The sequence below is a fragment of the Drosophila tropicalis genome, unplaced genomic scaffold (genome assembly GCF_018151085.1).
Source record: "Drosophila tropicalis isolate 14030-0801.00 unplaced genomic scaffold, ASM1815108v1 contig_845, whole genome shotgun sequence".
Lineage (NCBI taxonomy): Eukaryota > Metazoa > Arthropoda > Insecta > Diptera > Drosophilidae > Drosophila > Drosophila tropicalis.
Window position 1 is genome coordinate 10,490,781 of NW_027173338.1, and position 15,284 is coordinate 10,506,064.

Consider the following 15,284-nt stretch of genomic DNA (forward strand, 5'->3'; position numbering starts at 1 on the left):
GAATATTAATGAAAGTCATTTTAGATAATATATTAGGTAAATATGTATACGATCATATAATAGACATCGTTAATGCTGTTAAATATTTGCACACCACGATATGGCTCAGCATTATGTATTATTGTCATAGATTGTAAGGCAGTTCATCAAGAAATGAATATGTTGTGTCTAAAGAGAAATAAACCCACTCACTCACTCGCCACCTGGGGGAAGTGAAGGCACACTGAGAGAAATAAAACAGATCAACAAAAATCGATGGCAGTTTATTTGTTTTACATTCTGAACAAACTCGAAATGAAATGGCGATGATTAAATCATAATATGATTAAGGAAATCATTGGAAATGGAGCTTATTTAAGCAAGGATGATAGAATTGTATTATTTGTGCGTACTTTGGCTTATGAACTCCCACTTCCCTATATTTCAAAGCAAACATATCTTAAATACTTATAATTATTCACTCAATAAAGTACATTTATCCTTGAACTTTATTTTTTTTTTTTTTAGTTTTTTTCACCGTGTAGGTATTCGCATTTCTGTTTCTCTTGTTTGTCTGACTTGATGTCTGTGTTCACACAAATTAACCCACTTTTGTTCCCATTCACACCACTACCACAAGCACCACAGGTAACAGCACCACCAACACCACCACCGCCACCGCCACCAACCAACAACAACGTCAACATTACCGCCTATGATTATGAAATTGAAAACGGTTTTTTATTTAATTACATTTCATTATTTATTTTCGTTTGTTGTGTGTCGCGGAATTGGATCATGTTCGAATATTTATACACACTTAATGATCTAAATTTCGGTTGTTCAGTTTAACTAATATACAAAATATATGTATATGAATATGAGGTTTTACTTTCTAAATCATTCACTTTTCGTGGAACTCTCTTTCTCTTTGTTTGAGAAAACATTGTTTCCCATTCCCAGAGTTGGCATAAGGAGGAAACAGCAGCAGTCACTCAATTGCTGGTTTTGCCTTAAACAGCTCAGCTGACTTTCAACTTCGACATTGACCTCGACAATGCCAAATGCAGAGGCAGAGATAGCCAGAGAGAGATAGAGAGACGCAATGACAACTCAAATCATTTCATCTATGACTTTGACTTTCTAAGGCAATTTACGTTTATGGCTAGAAAGTCTTTTGTCCATAGACTAACTATGCTTAGAAGCAATCATAAATAGCTTGTTTTTTGTTTAGCAGACCAATAAAACGTGGGGCAACCTGTTTTTCTATTTTATTTTGTTTTTCCCTCCTATATGCTGCTGCAGCAACTTGCATTATTAATGCCTCTCTGACAATTGCAACTTAGCCATGTGGCACACTGAGAGCTTAGCCTGCCGTCGCATTGTTTATAACTGTAATTTGGCACAAAACTTTTAGACGGAGAATGTGTGAAATTTTATAACTGCAGTTAGCCAACATCTGGCCATATGTAGATAACATTAATAACAACTGAAAGGCCGTTTGTCTAGTCCAGGTTAGTAGTGGTTTAGGGTATAATGGACAAACTATGCAACCCCCCACAAAGACACACACGCCAATATCCTTATCAACTGCACACACTCTCACTCGTTGTCTCACCACACACGCATCGTTTATTACATGTATGTGTGAAATGGGCGTAGGCACTATCTTTAATCAATAAGTGTAATGTATATTGATACTACTATTTAGTAAGCGTGCAGCTTAATTAGACAACTACTATCTAAAACAATTAAATGGTATACACGCCCAATAAATTTTCAATGCCTCACATTTTTATACCATACACCCATAGGGTGAAATGGTATATTAAAGTCGCCAAAATGTATGTAACAGGCAGAAGGAAGCTTCTCCGACCCTATAAAGTATATATATTCTTGATCAGGATCAACAGCCGAGTCGATCTAGCCATGTCCGTCTGTCCGTCCGTCCGTCCGTCCGTCCGTATGAACACGCAGATCTCGGAGACTATAAGAGCTAGAGCCACCAAATTTGGTATGTATACTCGTGTAGTATGCACATGTTCAGAGTAATTTGGAATTTCGGCCACGCCCCCTTACGCCCCCAGGAATCACATAAAACTGTTTTTCTTAAAAAGTATGACAGCTAGAGACATCAAATTTAGTTTGTATACCCGATTAGTTAGTGCGCAGAAATTAACTGTTCAAACTTTTTGCCACGCCCCCTTACGCCCCCAGGAATCACACAAAACTGTTTTTCTCAAAAAGTATAATAGCTAGAGACATCAAATTTGGTTTATATGCTCGTTTAGTTAGCGCGCAGAAACTAATTGTTTAAACTTTTTGCCACGCCCCCTTCCGCCACCGGAATTTACATAAAAGTGATTTCCTTCAAAACTATGATAGCTACCGACATCAAATTTAGTATGTAGACTAGCTTAATAGACGCGCAGATATTGGCTATTTAAACATTTTGCCACGCCCACTTCCGCCCCCGCAAATTAAACAAAACTGATTTTATCAAAAACTAACAAAGCTAAAGTCACCAAATTTAGTATGTATACTGGCATAGTATGCGCGGAGAATTTAGATATTTTCACATTTTGCCACGCCCACTTCCGCCTCCATAATTTAGAAAAAACCGATTTCCTCCTTTAGTTTTTTGACTATCGCATTTAAATTTGGCAGACTAATTTATCTTATCTATTTCTACCAAACTACCAAATTTTATTGAAATCGGACTAGAAACATGTAAAATATGCGTATGAACGTATTTTACTACGCGGTCCACAAGGCCAGAATTGGACGTTGGCTAGTAGCGGCGCTAGAGTGCTCGTGTGTTTGTAGAGTGAGCGAGATAGCACATAGTATAAGACATGTAAAAACAATTTAATAGACATACATTTGGTCTTCGAAATAAGAAATATTTGTTTCACCAGGTGTATGGTATACCCAAGTCGACGAGTCGACTTACTTGCTTCATTTTTTTTTCAAAATACATTTCTCAATGAGTTTTTAAAAGATTTATTTCCATTTCTTCTTGATTCGAAAGAACACACCAATGCTGAAATATGGTGAAGACCTGAGAATGGATCCAAGGGTGTCGGCCCAGACATTCCGTGAGTATAGATTATACAACTCATTTTGAAGTAATCGTTTAATTTTTTCTTTATTGTAAAGAAACTCTTCTTGTAAATTTATTTTATACCACATGAGTGTCCATAAGTATATGAATGAATACGAATTCTCAAGCTTGGTATACAATTTCCATTATAAGTCACTGAGCTGGGCCAAGCTGTGTTTGAATAGCTCTCTTACTTATGACCAACAAGCTCAAATTGTTCGTTGTAACTTGTATTTATCATTCGATTATAATGATAAGCACTATTAAGCAATTCACAATTGATCGTTCTTATGTAAGAAGAGCAAATTTATTCCAAACAATAACAATTCAATTTCTGTTGTTAAAAAAACAAACATTACAACCTCTATAAGGGCCAGAATTGATATTACAGCTTAAATAACAGTATTATTTTATGTTATATGAATATTATTAATATCGTATTCAGAAATGGTGAATTGGTTTTTAAGCAAAGCCCTAACAACGGTGATAACTTGATACCTTGAAGAGAAGCCTTAACATATTACCCAGATTTTATATTATCCAAAATAAAGAAAAAATGATGAAACTTGGAAACAAACTCAATCATTCATCATTGAATCAATATTCGATCTACACTAGAAAAAATACTTTGAAAATCAATCATAAGCAACTGAGTTTGTTAATTGAATTGAGTAAATAGTTGTTTGTGACTACTTTTCACATTTTATTTATAGAGTAGATAACATAAATTTATAAACATTTTGAAATAAATTGCTGCTCTGTTATATTATAAACCATTTTCCTCATTGCAAAAATACTTGAAACAACTACTCAAAAGAAAGTGTATAAGTGCATATTTGGTAATTTCAATTATTGTGCATTCGATTTGGCTTAGCGGAAATGTTTCAATGATTTTTTGGCGCATTTCTCAATTGGCAATAGAAATTCATTCAATACAAATAAATGATGGTCAAGGTGGAAAAGTTTTCGATGCGTATAAATAATGATTTTGTATTTGGTAAATGAAATGGCATAATATTATATTAATGGCAATCGGACACGAACGAAAAACTTTTAGCTTGATTGGAATAGAAATGCGTGAAAAGGGAGGAATAAAATATTCAAAGTGAATCAATGATAACACTCAAATTGAAATTCATAAATGGTCGAAACTCAATTAAATGCTTTTTTCTTTCCATCCTAATAGATCTTCTGAAAGCAATTTGATTAATTGCAGATAGTAGATTTTTGGGGACATGTCGAAGTCTTTTCGTATCTGTCTAGATACTGGAAAAGTTTTATAAATATAATTTAAAGAAACAGATTGCTTTTCCAGATCACTCCTTCTCTTTCTCTCTCTGATTGAGCTGTGAAAAGTGTGAAAAACTTTCGCTTGGGAAAGTACTGTAGAAATCTGAAGCAGTTGACCTGACCAATAGAGAGAAACACTCGTATCTATTCGAGGTAAAGGCAAAATCAATTGAACTGAGCTCTTGTCACGTTTGCCCACTTCAAATTGGAATGGGAATGGGTTTCGGAATGGGGGGCGCCTTGGCGAAGATAATGAACATGATGATCAGATTCGTTTGGAGACCCCGTTGGGTCGCTTTTACCACTAACCAGTTGATGACAATGATGACAAACCGCTAATCATAATTTAAACATTACACAAAAAGCAAAATAGAAGAAAAATGGGGGAAAAAAAAAACGCATACGTCAAAGCAAAATCGACAAAACGTGCGCTTCATTAATATGTGAAAATAATAATGTGACTGAGGCGAGTAAAAGTCAAAGCATTTATGTATTTCTCATCGTTGGAGCGCATTTAATGAGGCACAGCAAAAACGCCCATTTTAACAATAACAACAAATGAAGTTGTTCTTGTATACTCTAAAGAAATGCACTGGGCATTGTGTGAATTATGTAAGATTTGTATTGAAAGTTAGGTTAAAAGTGAAATTTCTAATGTTTTTATGATTGTTGAACGTTGCTTATAATTCTCAATTAGTTGTCGAACAATCGTCTGAGCGTTTAGTCAACTCGAAAGACTACTTATAGGACGTTTCATGTAGTTTGGAAGAGTATCTGACGTCCATCATTGCCTATCAATAAGTTACTTTCTTGCCTTTAGACTTTATGTAATCATAATTGATAAGCCTTGAATTCAATGACTTTCTATCGCGGATTAGAAATTGGTAAACTAAAAGAAATGGGTAAAAGTTAACGAAGGTGAAAGAAGCTCAGTTTGATATACTCGATAATTGCCACTAATTGCCCCAATGTCGGCAATCATGGGTTAAAGGTGTGTCTTACCTGGCCAAGTGCAATGTGATTACTTTGTTGTCGCGTGCCAAATAGCCAAACACGAGATCTGCTCTACTCGACGGGGGCCAATTTGTTATTTCCATGAAAATATCTTTTAATTAACCTGAAATTATCTGACCTAGTCTGGGCTATTAATTAGACAAATCGCTTCAATTTGATTTTTATTTTTCCCATCATATAAATTGCCGCAGTAATGCACTTCGATTTCAAGTAAAGAATGAAGACCTAGAAATACATGTGCTACCCTATACAAACAAATAATGAAAAGGAATATAAGCCAGCATGAAAGTCTATGAGAAAAACTATTCTGCACCTTGGTGGAGAGTATCAAAGAAGACATCTTCTTTATCTTCAATCGTTTGTTTATTTACTTGGACGTGTTCTGTAGACACCTCCAAGTGGCTAGCTGAAAGTTTCGACTCTTTAATGTTTATAGAAAAACTGTATAAACTTTTTGAAACACAACAAGCAAATGAAACTCAGTTGCAGAGCCATTTGATTTACTTTGATTTGCTTGAAAATTGTTGAATTCAAGTTTTTCCAACTCTTGTGAATCACCTTAACCTTTTACACTCTATTAAGCGACTGTCCTACTTGGCGTCCCGCTTCGTCAGTCGCTCACCAAAAATACAAAACCAAGTTCAATAAACTCTAAAATAAAATACCTCTAACAAGTCAAAGTTGAACCATTTTTCATTTCCGCTTTCCTCATCTTCTAGCAAAAAATATATGTAGGTATATATATAAAAAAATTTAAATTGGCGTAACAAGATACTCTCTCGTACCTCTAACTCTAGAGTTTAGACCCAGAGACAAAACAACATACGATGAATAGCAATAAAATGAACGAGGAGCTAACATTTTATTGCTACGGGTCAAGCAAAATTAGTGAACAAAGGGCAATGGAGGAAGGGAGGAGAAGAGAAGGGGCCCAGCCAAAACAAACTGGCATTATCAACGAAAAACGTTGAGAATGAAGGGAATAAGAGATGGATACTGATACATGGTAAAAGAGTATGAAACGGCGTCTACGGTGAGTTTTGTTCCAATTCATTTGGCAATAACAATTCCAGAACAAAAACAAAGGCCATTCAATAAATTGAAACATTTTTACAGTTAACCCCGACAATAGTTTCGGTTGGCATCATCCATTTCCACTTTCATTAGTATTCTTCCTTTTAACTTATGTAGATTTAAAGCCAAAAACAAACACAATTGAGTCTGACATTCATTATGCTCTATTTAATTGACAATTCTCTTTCAGTTGTGCCTCTTTAAAGTTTCAATTTTTGGGTAAAACAAAATTCATATACAGTATACACATACACAAGTGAAAACTTTCAAATATGTCATATTTTTCTTTCGAAATAAAGGAGACATCTTTTTATACCTTGAACTCTAAGTCACCCTTGTAGGGTCCTTTGTTCTAATTACAACTTCCTAAAACCTACAATCTGCTTAGAAGTCTTATATTCCTTTACTTAAAGCATCTTTCCTTTCCCGTTTGAAATTTTGTTTGTATATAAAAGTTGCGTATCGGTTACACACACTCTGGAAGTGGCTATAACTAAAGCTAAGTTAACTTAAAGCCATTGTAGTAAGTTTCGTTTCAGGAATTCATCGACTTATTGACGGTTTAAAGTGGCCATAAGAAATTCGTTCAGTTTAAATGATTCCTAGAATTTAAGTGAATCCACCATATGGTTAATTAATTAGCGAATTCTCGGAAAAGGCCGATAGAATAGAAGAGGGTATGAAATAGGGCCTCGTTCTGGTCCACTGGAAAGGTTTGCGATTAGGCTATTGTAAGAAGCAATTTCCCATTTCCCAACTCTTAGAAACATCACTTCTTTTTCTTTTTTGAGCATTTTGTGTCACCATTTATCCAATTTATGTGTGTAATTCTGTCTGCCTCTGTTTGTTATCTTATCTGCCGACACACGCACCCCACGCTTTAAGACCAGAGACAATGTTATTGTTGGGATCATTATTGAGTCAATTGGCATTCAAGTAGCAAAATGTATAACCATTGACTTGGCCATGGTCAAGCGATTTGCCTCTCCGCCACAATAGGCGATGATAACACAATGTGCTGACCCTCGCAAGATTTCTTGCAATTATACAGACAACCAAGCGAGGAGAAGGAAACAAAAAAAAAAATATTAAAAAATTGTTTATTGGCGATTTTGCTTTATGCCTTCTTCCCTTCTCTCCGTCGCTACCTCTTACGATTCGATTTATCTATTTTTCCGCTGAAGAGAGCTTTTTGCTTAATTAGTTGCCATTTTCTATGCGTGTGCGTCATAGATTATTGTCTTTTTATGCATTGCGTTTATCACCGTCTCTGTCATTCTCTCTCTCTCACTCTCTGTCTGTCTCTACCTCCCTCTTTTCTCTTTTGCCTTTTGTTCACACACCTATAAAACAAATCTACAGAAAATAACGTTGCCAATTGTGGTTGTCATTGATTTTTGTTTCTTTTCTTTCGTTTCATTTCTCATTGTGCAACATTTGGACGAGCCAAACCATTGATTTATGAGGTTGAACCTTGATCTTGAAGGGTCGCGGCACTATATTCCAGTTCTTTAACTATCAAAGTGTCTATCGGCACGTGCATTAAGTGTAAACAAAATATTTTGCACATGTGAAAAGAAATTTGACCTTAATACAAACAGACCACAACATCAAGAGATAAATACATAGATACACACACAAACACACGCACATTGAATATGTTGGCCCGATTGTTTGGTTGTATAACAAAATAGAATTGAATATTTCAAGTCAATAATAGAAATACTTTCTTAGATTTCTTAGAAATTGGATACAAATAATTTCAAAATATAGGTATTTAAAACATGAGACTTACAATGTATTTCAATACAAATCCAAAGAACGATGTAAATGTCGAAATGATTATTAGATCTATCGTTGGAACATAAACTCGTGGAGTTCAACGATAAATTTGTCGATAAGTTCTTCATAAGCCTTTCCTACCACACCCAAAATATAAATTAGTCTAGTATAATTGATATTTTTATTACCATCTATTGACACAATAATAATAATAATTCTAAAACAAAACAAATGGAATACACAGTGTACAAGAGATAAGGATTGAAAAACTACAAAACAAATATCTAAATACAAGAACATACAACAAAATCTATTTGATAAGAAATAACAACAACAAATACAGATTACTCACCAACTAAATTTAAAACAATTCTTCAAAAACAACCAGATAAGCAAAATAACATGAAATGAAAGTAAGTGCCAAATGGACAGGGCCAAAAGCAGCGGCAGCAGCACAAAAAAAATCAACAAATTGAATTTTCGAAAGTAAAATTCTCAAGTGCCCAGGGGGGGCCAACCTTTTGAGTAGTTTATCGCTACGTCAAAGATGCCAAAACCAAAAGAGAGAAAAATAAATTATACAAAGAGGTTCAAAGAGAAATTGATAGTCAATTTTGATTGAAAATTCCCAAGATTCGTGAGAATTTCTAGATTTAGATGATGTGGGCATTGATTTATTTTAAACTTTGTCACCTTCAAAAATCGATTGATCCAAAAGCGTCTCAAAAAGTAGCAACCACTTTATTTATTATAAAAACTAATTATTCCCTTGTCTAAGGACTTTGGGCTTGTAACAATGCATTATAATTATGAGCAGTTAGTATGAAGGGCACTGGCAGTTGGCCAGTTGTTGGCGACTCCTCACAGCAGCGGCAGCAGCAGGAGAAAAGAAGGCAAAAAGGAAATAAAATAAAGTAAAACAAGTTCCAGCATTGCATTCCTCCTATGGATTCTCCTCTATTGCTTTTTCCTGCTGCCGCCAGACAACAAGTTTGACTAAAACTGTTCAGCAAAATTATGCACAGACATGGAAGAGACAGCGACGAGCCACATAAAGTTTTTCCTTTTCTTTTTATTGCCAGTCAAGCAGACAAATTTGTCAAAAAAACAAAATAGAAGGAAAAAACGATACAAAAATCGCCTGAAACAACTTTAGCCAGTTGCTGGACTTATTGAAGGCTCAAGAACTGCATAATATTTCCTTCTCGAAAGAGGCTAGAAGTAGGCACGAAGAGTTGGTAGGGGGAATGACTGAAAGTTGGCAACGGCTTGGCCAGTGCCAAAGCCAATTGACAATGCAGTCCACTGGCAAATTCACTACACCAATTCGACTTAATGGCTTATGACAGAAAACGCGCCACAGAAACAACAGCAAAATGACATGCCGACATCCGAATACTCTTATTAATTAGCAATCAAATTTAATAGAACAAGCACATGGGTCGATTTTATCTTCTTCAATTTTACAATTCAATTTGGATATACATAGTGTCCCTTTAAGTGTCATTCTTGTAAGTATTACAACCTATGTATGTATGTATATACCCTTCAATAAGGCCTAAACAAGTAATCCCTTTACTAGAAGAACGTCTCACTTATAACATTTTTACTTAATTAAAGTCCAAAGCTTTTGCCCACATACACACAACACATACTTAGATAATAGTTCATTAGTTAAGCAAATAAAAGTTTGTTTGACGTAGGCGATTAACCTCAACATTTAACAAAATGACAGCAACAGATGAGCAGAGACCGATAAGGAGAAGGAGGAGACAAGGGTACCAGAAGATGCTCTTTTCGTATTCATGACATGCAAAAAAAAAAAACGATGTATAGGAGCAATTTTCATCAACTTGTAATGTCAATTGCCAGGAAGCAACCAGCTAAAATTTACAAATCGTTAGTTAAAGGAAAAGTGAAATAAGAAAATTACGGAAAATTCAGACAATTTGTAATCAAAGGAAAAACCAATGATAGCCTGCAAGTTAATAAATACCTTAATGATATAAGACACAATTTTCCTCTAAGGACAACCATCAGAAAGAAGTATTTATACAATTTTTTAAAATGGTAAAATTCTCCCAATTTTATTTTCTCACTTCTACTGTAATTAAAATCAAATCATTTTCCTACCAAGTGTTTTTGTTCTAGATAATTATCTATGGGTCATAATTTATAGATTTGTTCCTTCTCATGGAAAATTGGTACTGTTGGCTCCCACATAAAACAAAATGTGAGAAGACGAGCAAAAGGCTGAAGAAATTGCTATTAATGCAAAAGCAAAGTCTAATTAAACTACAATGAAATGCAGCTCATTAGAAACGACCTCAAACCGTAAAATGGTAAATAGAAACCAAGAAAAGAAAGCTGTAAACAGAAGGGGAGAGAAGCGAACAGGAGCTGGGCCATGCTTGAACTTCAGCCAAGAAGGAGGCTAAGGCTCAGAGTGAAGTGAAGTGGAGTGGAGTAAAGTGGGTGTTGCCGGCATAAACATTGAGGCATAAGCCCAGATATTTCCCCCAGTGACTCTGGCTGAGTGAGTGAGTGAGTAAGTGTGTGTTCAGCAGCCATAGCTGTCTTATCGAGTCGAGTTTGCCATTAAGTTGGCAAGCCAAGCAACTGCATTCCGGGAACACTGCAAAGAGAAGCTGCTGCATTCAGCCCAAGCTTCTCTTCACTCCACCGAGAATTCTGCCTGAAGGAAGCGCCAAGGAGAAGAGATATGTATACATGATATCAATAAAAGTGCACAGCCAACGATAAACTGATGCGTCGTCTGTGTGAGAGAGAAGGCAAACATGAAGAGAGAGAAGGCCAAAAGACCAACAAGAAAGACACCAGAGAGCTGAAGTTTGTATACCCTTTCTTTATTTACGGAAGAAATTTTATAAAATTTATATGGCAATATGGGAACCAAAGTGAATATACCCAGTTATTGGCAAGGGTATTAAAAACTAGTTGCATTGGTTGTTGGGCAAAAGGCTGCTCAAGAATGTGGCACCTTTTCTGTGGCTGAGGCTGCGACTGTTGCTTGGCGTTGAATGAGCCAAGCTCTTGACTCTCGACCCAGGTTAATGGATATGCAGCAACGCATATTGCAAATTACCAAAAAAAATAAAAACTACAGCAGAACAGGTGAATGCAGACAATGGCAATTTGTTTCACTCACACACACCACATACAGGTGTTGTGTGTGTCTGTGTGTATTCCCCTGATTGCCACATTTTTGTGTTTGTTGTGTGAAGTTTTTAAGCTTTTTTTTTTTTTTTTTTTTTGCATTGTTTCTTGGCTTTCTTTTTTTTTTCGTTTGTGGCAAATTTACAGTTATCACGTTTTCTTTGCCATCCCCGTGAACCGGGGGATTATGCCAAAAAAAAGAGGAAAAAAGAGGTATTCATCATATGTTATTTAAATGGAAAGACTGCAGAATTCTAAGCGAAAGCTTCTCGAGATGAAAAAGGGAAATAATGCTCCAGGTGACTTTCCTTTAGTCTGGAGACCTCCTCGCTGATCCTGGCGATCGAAAGGTCTAGCCAGCTGGATAAAGGACTTTACTAACATCTGATACATCAAAATATCTTTCTTTCTCCTTCTGCCTTTTTCTCTCTTTTTCTCCCTCTTTAAAACCTAGAAGGGTTCAAAAGACTTCTCACCAATTAGGCAATGCGTCATTAGCCTTAAAGAAATGTAATATATATTAAATATTGGTCCAGTTTAAAGATTCAAACAAAAGGCAGACAGACACCGGTTAGATGAAAGAGACGAAACCGAGAGCAACAGACGCTGTGGATCAGATGGTAATAAAAGCCGACAATGATGTACAATGGAATGGAATGGAGCATTATTTTCTTTATACGATGAGATAAAAGTGGCAAAAAGGTTGCCTTACCCATTCCAATTGGGAAGATACGAGAGACTCTTGGCGTGCCTCTTCCATTTGGAATCTTAACAACATAGAGAAACGCCTTGCGCATGTCCATCGAGTGACATTGGCATTTGCATTGGCAGAGGGAGCTCTGAGGGGACTGTGTGGGGAGCGGTAGGGGGGAGGATCTCCTTCACTGAGGAGAAAAACGAGTTGAATTCAAAACAATTCTTGGCTAGAAAACTGACGACCGACAACCGTACACCTGTAAACACCTGCTTGCCGCAGGTAAACGAAGACCAAGAGCCGGTAAATGTCTTAGTCAGCACAACAACAAAATGAGAAGAAAAAGAAGAAGAGATTGAGAGAGAACATAAAACAAATAAGTAGAAGCGAAAAGAAAAATCAAACAACACGCAGCAGCAGCAGCAGGTAGAAAACAAATCGACCAAAAAGACAAACAAAACCAAAAAAAAAATCTCAGAGCAAAATAACACCAAAAGACAGACAGGAGGGATAGGAAGAGAGAAAACAAAGTGAAACAGAAAACTACAAAAAATTCACCTGTCACGACGAGCTTTAGTACGAACAACTCTTCTAACGCTCTTTCCTTTCAATCAAGGGCGTAGCCCAGAAGGGGCAATGGGAGAGAAGGCACAAGAATTCGAATAACAGAGAAATGTTTCGTTATGTGGAGCTTATATTTTATGGGAAATATATGGATGGACATGGACATGCACCCCCCAACTAGAGTGGAGATTCCATCTACGTCCTTGACCTTTACATTCTGTCCCTGTCTCTCTTTCTCTCTCGTCTTTGGGGAAAGAGATCATGAGCTGGTAATATTTATGTGTAGGATTAATTATACCCTTTCCCAAAGTTCTGCATAGACTTTGTGGGAGCCCGAATATTATTGTATTCATTTCATACTAACAATAAGTTAGAAATAAAAATTCTATTAAACATTTTAATTCCTCTTGTGATTCGCTCTCAAAATGAACTTCAATGGGCTTCAACTGATTTTTGACCAAAAACCGAAGAAACCAAAAATAACCAACTTTATAAATTAGTCATTGTGATTAATGAGCAAAGGGGCGAAGAAGAAGAAGCCGCAGACGATGCCAAATCCGATGGTTGCGCTGATTTATTTCGTGTGAAAAAAAAAAAATGATTACAGCGTTTCAAATAGTTTCATATGGAAGGGAACCCACTCCGCCCCCTACTTTAAGCTCCTCCACAAGCATTTATCTAGATCAGTCGAGCGAGTCTGTCCATCTTCATATGTTGGAGGTGTTGGAAACAGAAGCCTCCGTCCCTTCGAGGGTCATGTGGATCAAGTCCAATCATAAATACATAAGCCACGTGGTTTCTAGGAATAATTGATGAGAGAGGTCGAATTTCTCGTTTTGTTCGAATATTAAAGAAAGAAATAATTATCCTCTTAAGGTAAAAACCAAATACAAGGAAAAGGGATTAAATGACAAAAGTCAGAAAAACATCATGAAACTGTTTTTCTCTCGACAAATTAGAACAAAGAAATATTAAAACATGTTTGACACTTGATATCCTTTTAAGGAAAAATCATTTTCAAATTTGAAAATTGTTTCTTATAAAACATTGAATTTTTCGGTAACATGGTTAATAGTTTCTTGGTTTGTGGTTTTTTGGGCACAAGTTCTTAATGTGAGGGGCAATGAAGTATCCACTTTTGGACTCTAGATTCTAGACCCTGGAGTTAGACAGCTTTAATGTGTCACAAATGGCCTTCAAAAATCTATGTGCAGAGAGAGAAAGAAGATACAGTGAGAAACTCAGCTGAGACGAATACAAAAACAACCCCTGCGAAGGGCGAATCACCACCCACTCGGCCACCTTTTGGCGATGAATGGATGGATGAATGGTTAGAAAATTTCGATACAGCATCCAAAGGAATTTCATCCCCATTGTGTGTGTCTGTGTTGGGGGAGGAGGGAGATGGGTTATATGGAAATCTGTGTCACAAACCTTTGTTTTGCGATCCTTAGAAATCCTTTAGTTAATTGATGTATTTTGTGTTGTTGTAGGGATCCTCCATGCATTCTTCACTTTGTTGTTGTTTATGCAGGTGCAACACTCACACACACACACACAGAGAGAGCGATACAACACACACCCAAGCACACACACATACGCACACAGACGGCGCGTCGCTCACTTATACCACCACAAGTGGAGGGACGCGAAATGTTGGCACTGAACTTCTCTTTCTCTTTCTTTTTTGCAGCTTTTTACGCTGCTTTATTTTCTGACTTTTTTTTATCTAATCGGTGTGTTTTTGCTTTTAGATAATGCCTAATTGACGCTTATCGCTTTAATTCTCTCTTTCTCTATCTCTGTCGTACACACACTTCACCAATTCCAGATATAAAATAATTATATTTTTTATTTCACACGAAAAGCCGCCGCACACGGAAAAATTCAAGAAACACGACAGCGACACAACCGCTCTTCATAAAAACAAAAACAACAATAAAAAAAAACAACAAAAAACAACAACATGGCGAAATCAATTCGCTCTGCTCGCCGAATTCGCCCAAGTAAAAAATATGAATATTCGCCCTATTTTTTTGCCCTCTCGCCGTAAATTCGCCGAACGTCGAACTTGCAACCGATGATGCCAGCATCGAACAAAGGAGTCGAACTGGAAACAAAGTCGAACCGATGAGTTGAAAGTCCTAAGGTCCGGAAGTACTAAGGTCTATGTTATTTTGGCTGGGCGGGCACATTTAAAAGAATTTACTTTTGGATAAATTAAATTTATTTACTATTCTTGGGAGATTTGACTTTTTGAACCATTTCACCGCTTTTTTTATTATTATTATATACATGTACAATGTAGAAAAAAACCAAGCTTGAACCTAACTCCACAGTGTGTCGAAATTTAAACGCAATCGGTTCAGTAGTTTCGGAATGCATGGCGATTGTAGGTACATCACACAAAATTTTTATACGGTTACGGTTACAAATCTAAAACAAACAAGATAATTATATTTTTCAACTTGGGCGACAATTACAGCCCATACTCCGGGTACGGGTTCTACATGTTTCGATGTGGTTAAGATAAAATATCGTGTTCACCTGAAATGGCTTCACCAAATCAGATTGACAAAACAAGAATAAGTCATCAAGATTGAAGTA

General features: G+C 36.3%; 1 protein-coding gene across 1 annotated transcript in view; it reads right to left on the minus strand.

Moving 5' to 3' along the window:
• The window catches only part of Wdr62 (WD repeat domain 62), a 75,462-nt gene extending 60,858 nt beyond the window's left edge, over positions 1-14,604 (minus strand). The window contains exon 1 of the mRNA XM_068295804.1: positions 14,112-14,604. The gene's annotated coding sequence lies outside the window, so the exon portion shown is untranslated. The remainder of the gene's footprint in view (positions 1-14,111) is intronic.
• Positions 14,605-15,284: the final 680 nt, after the last annotated feature.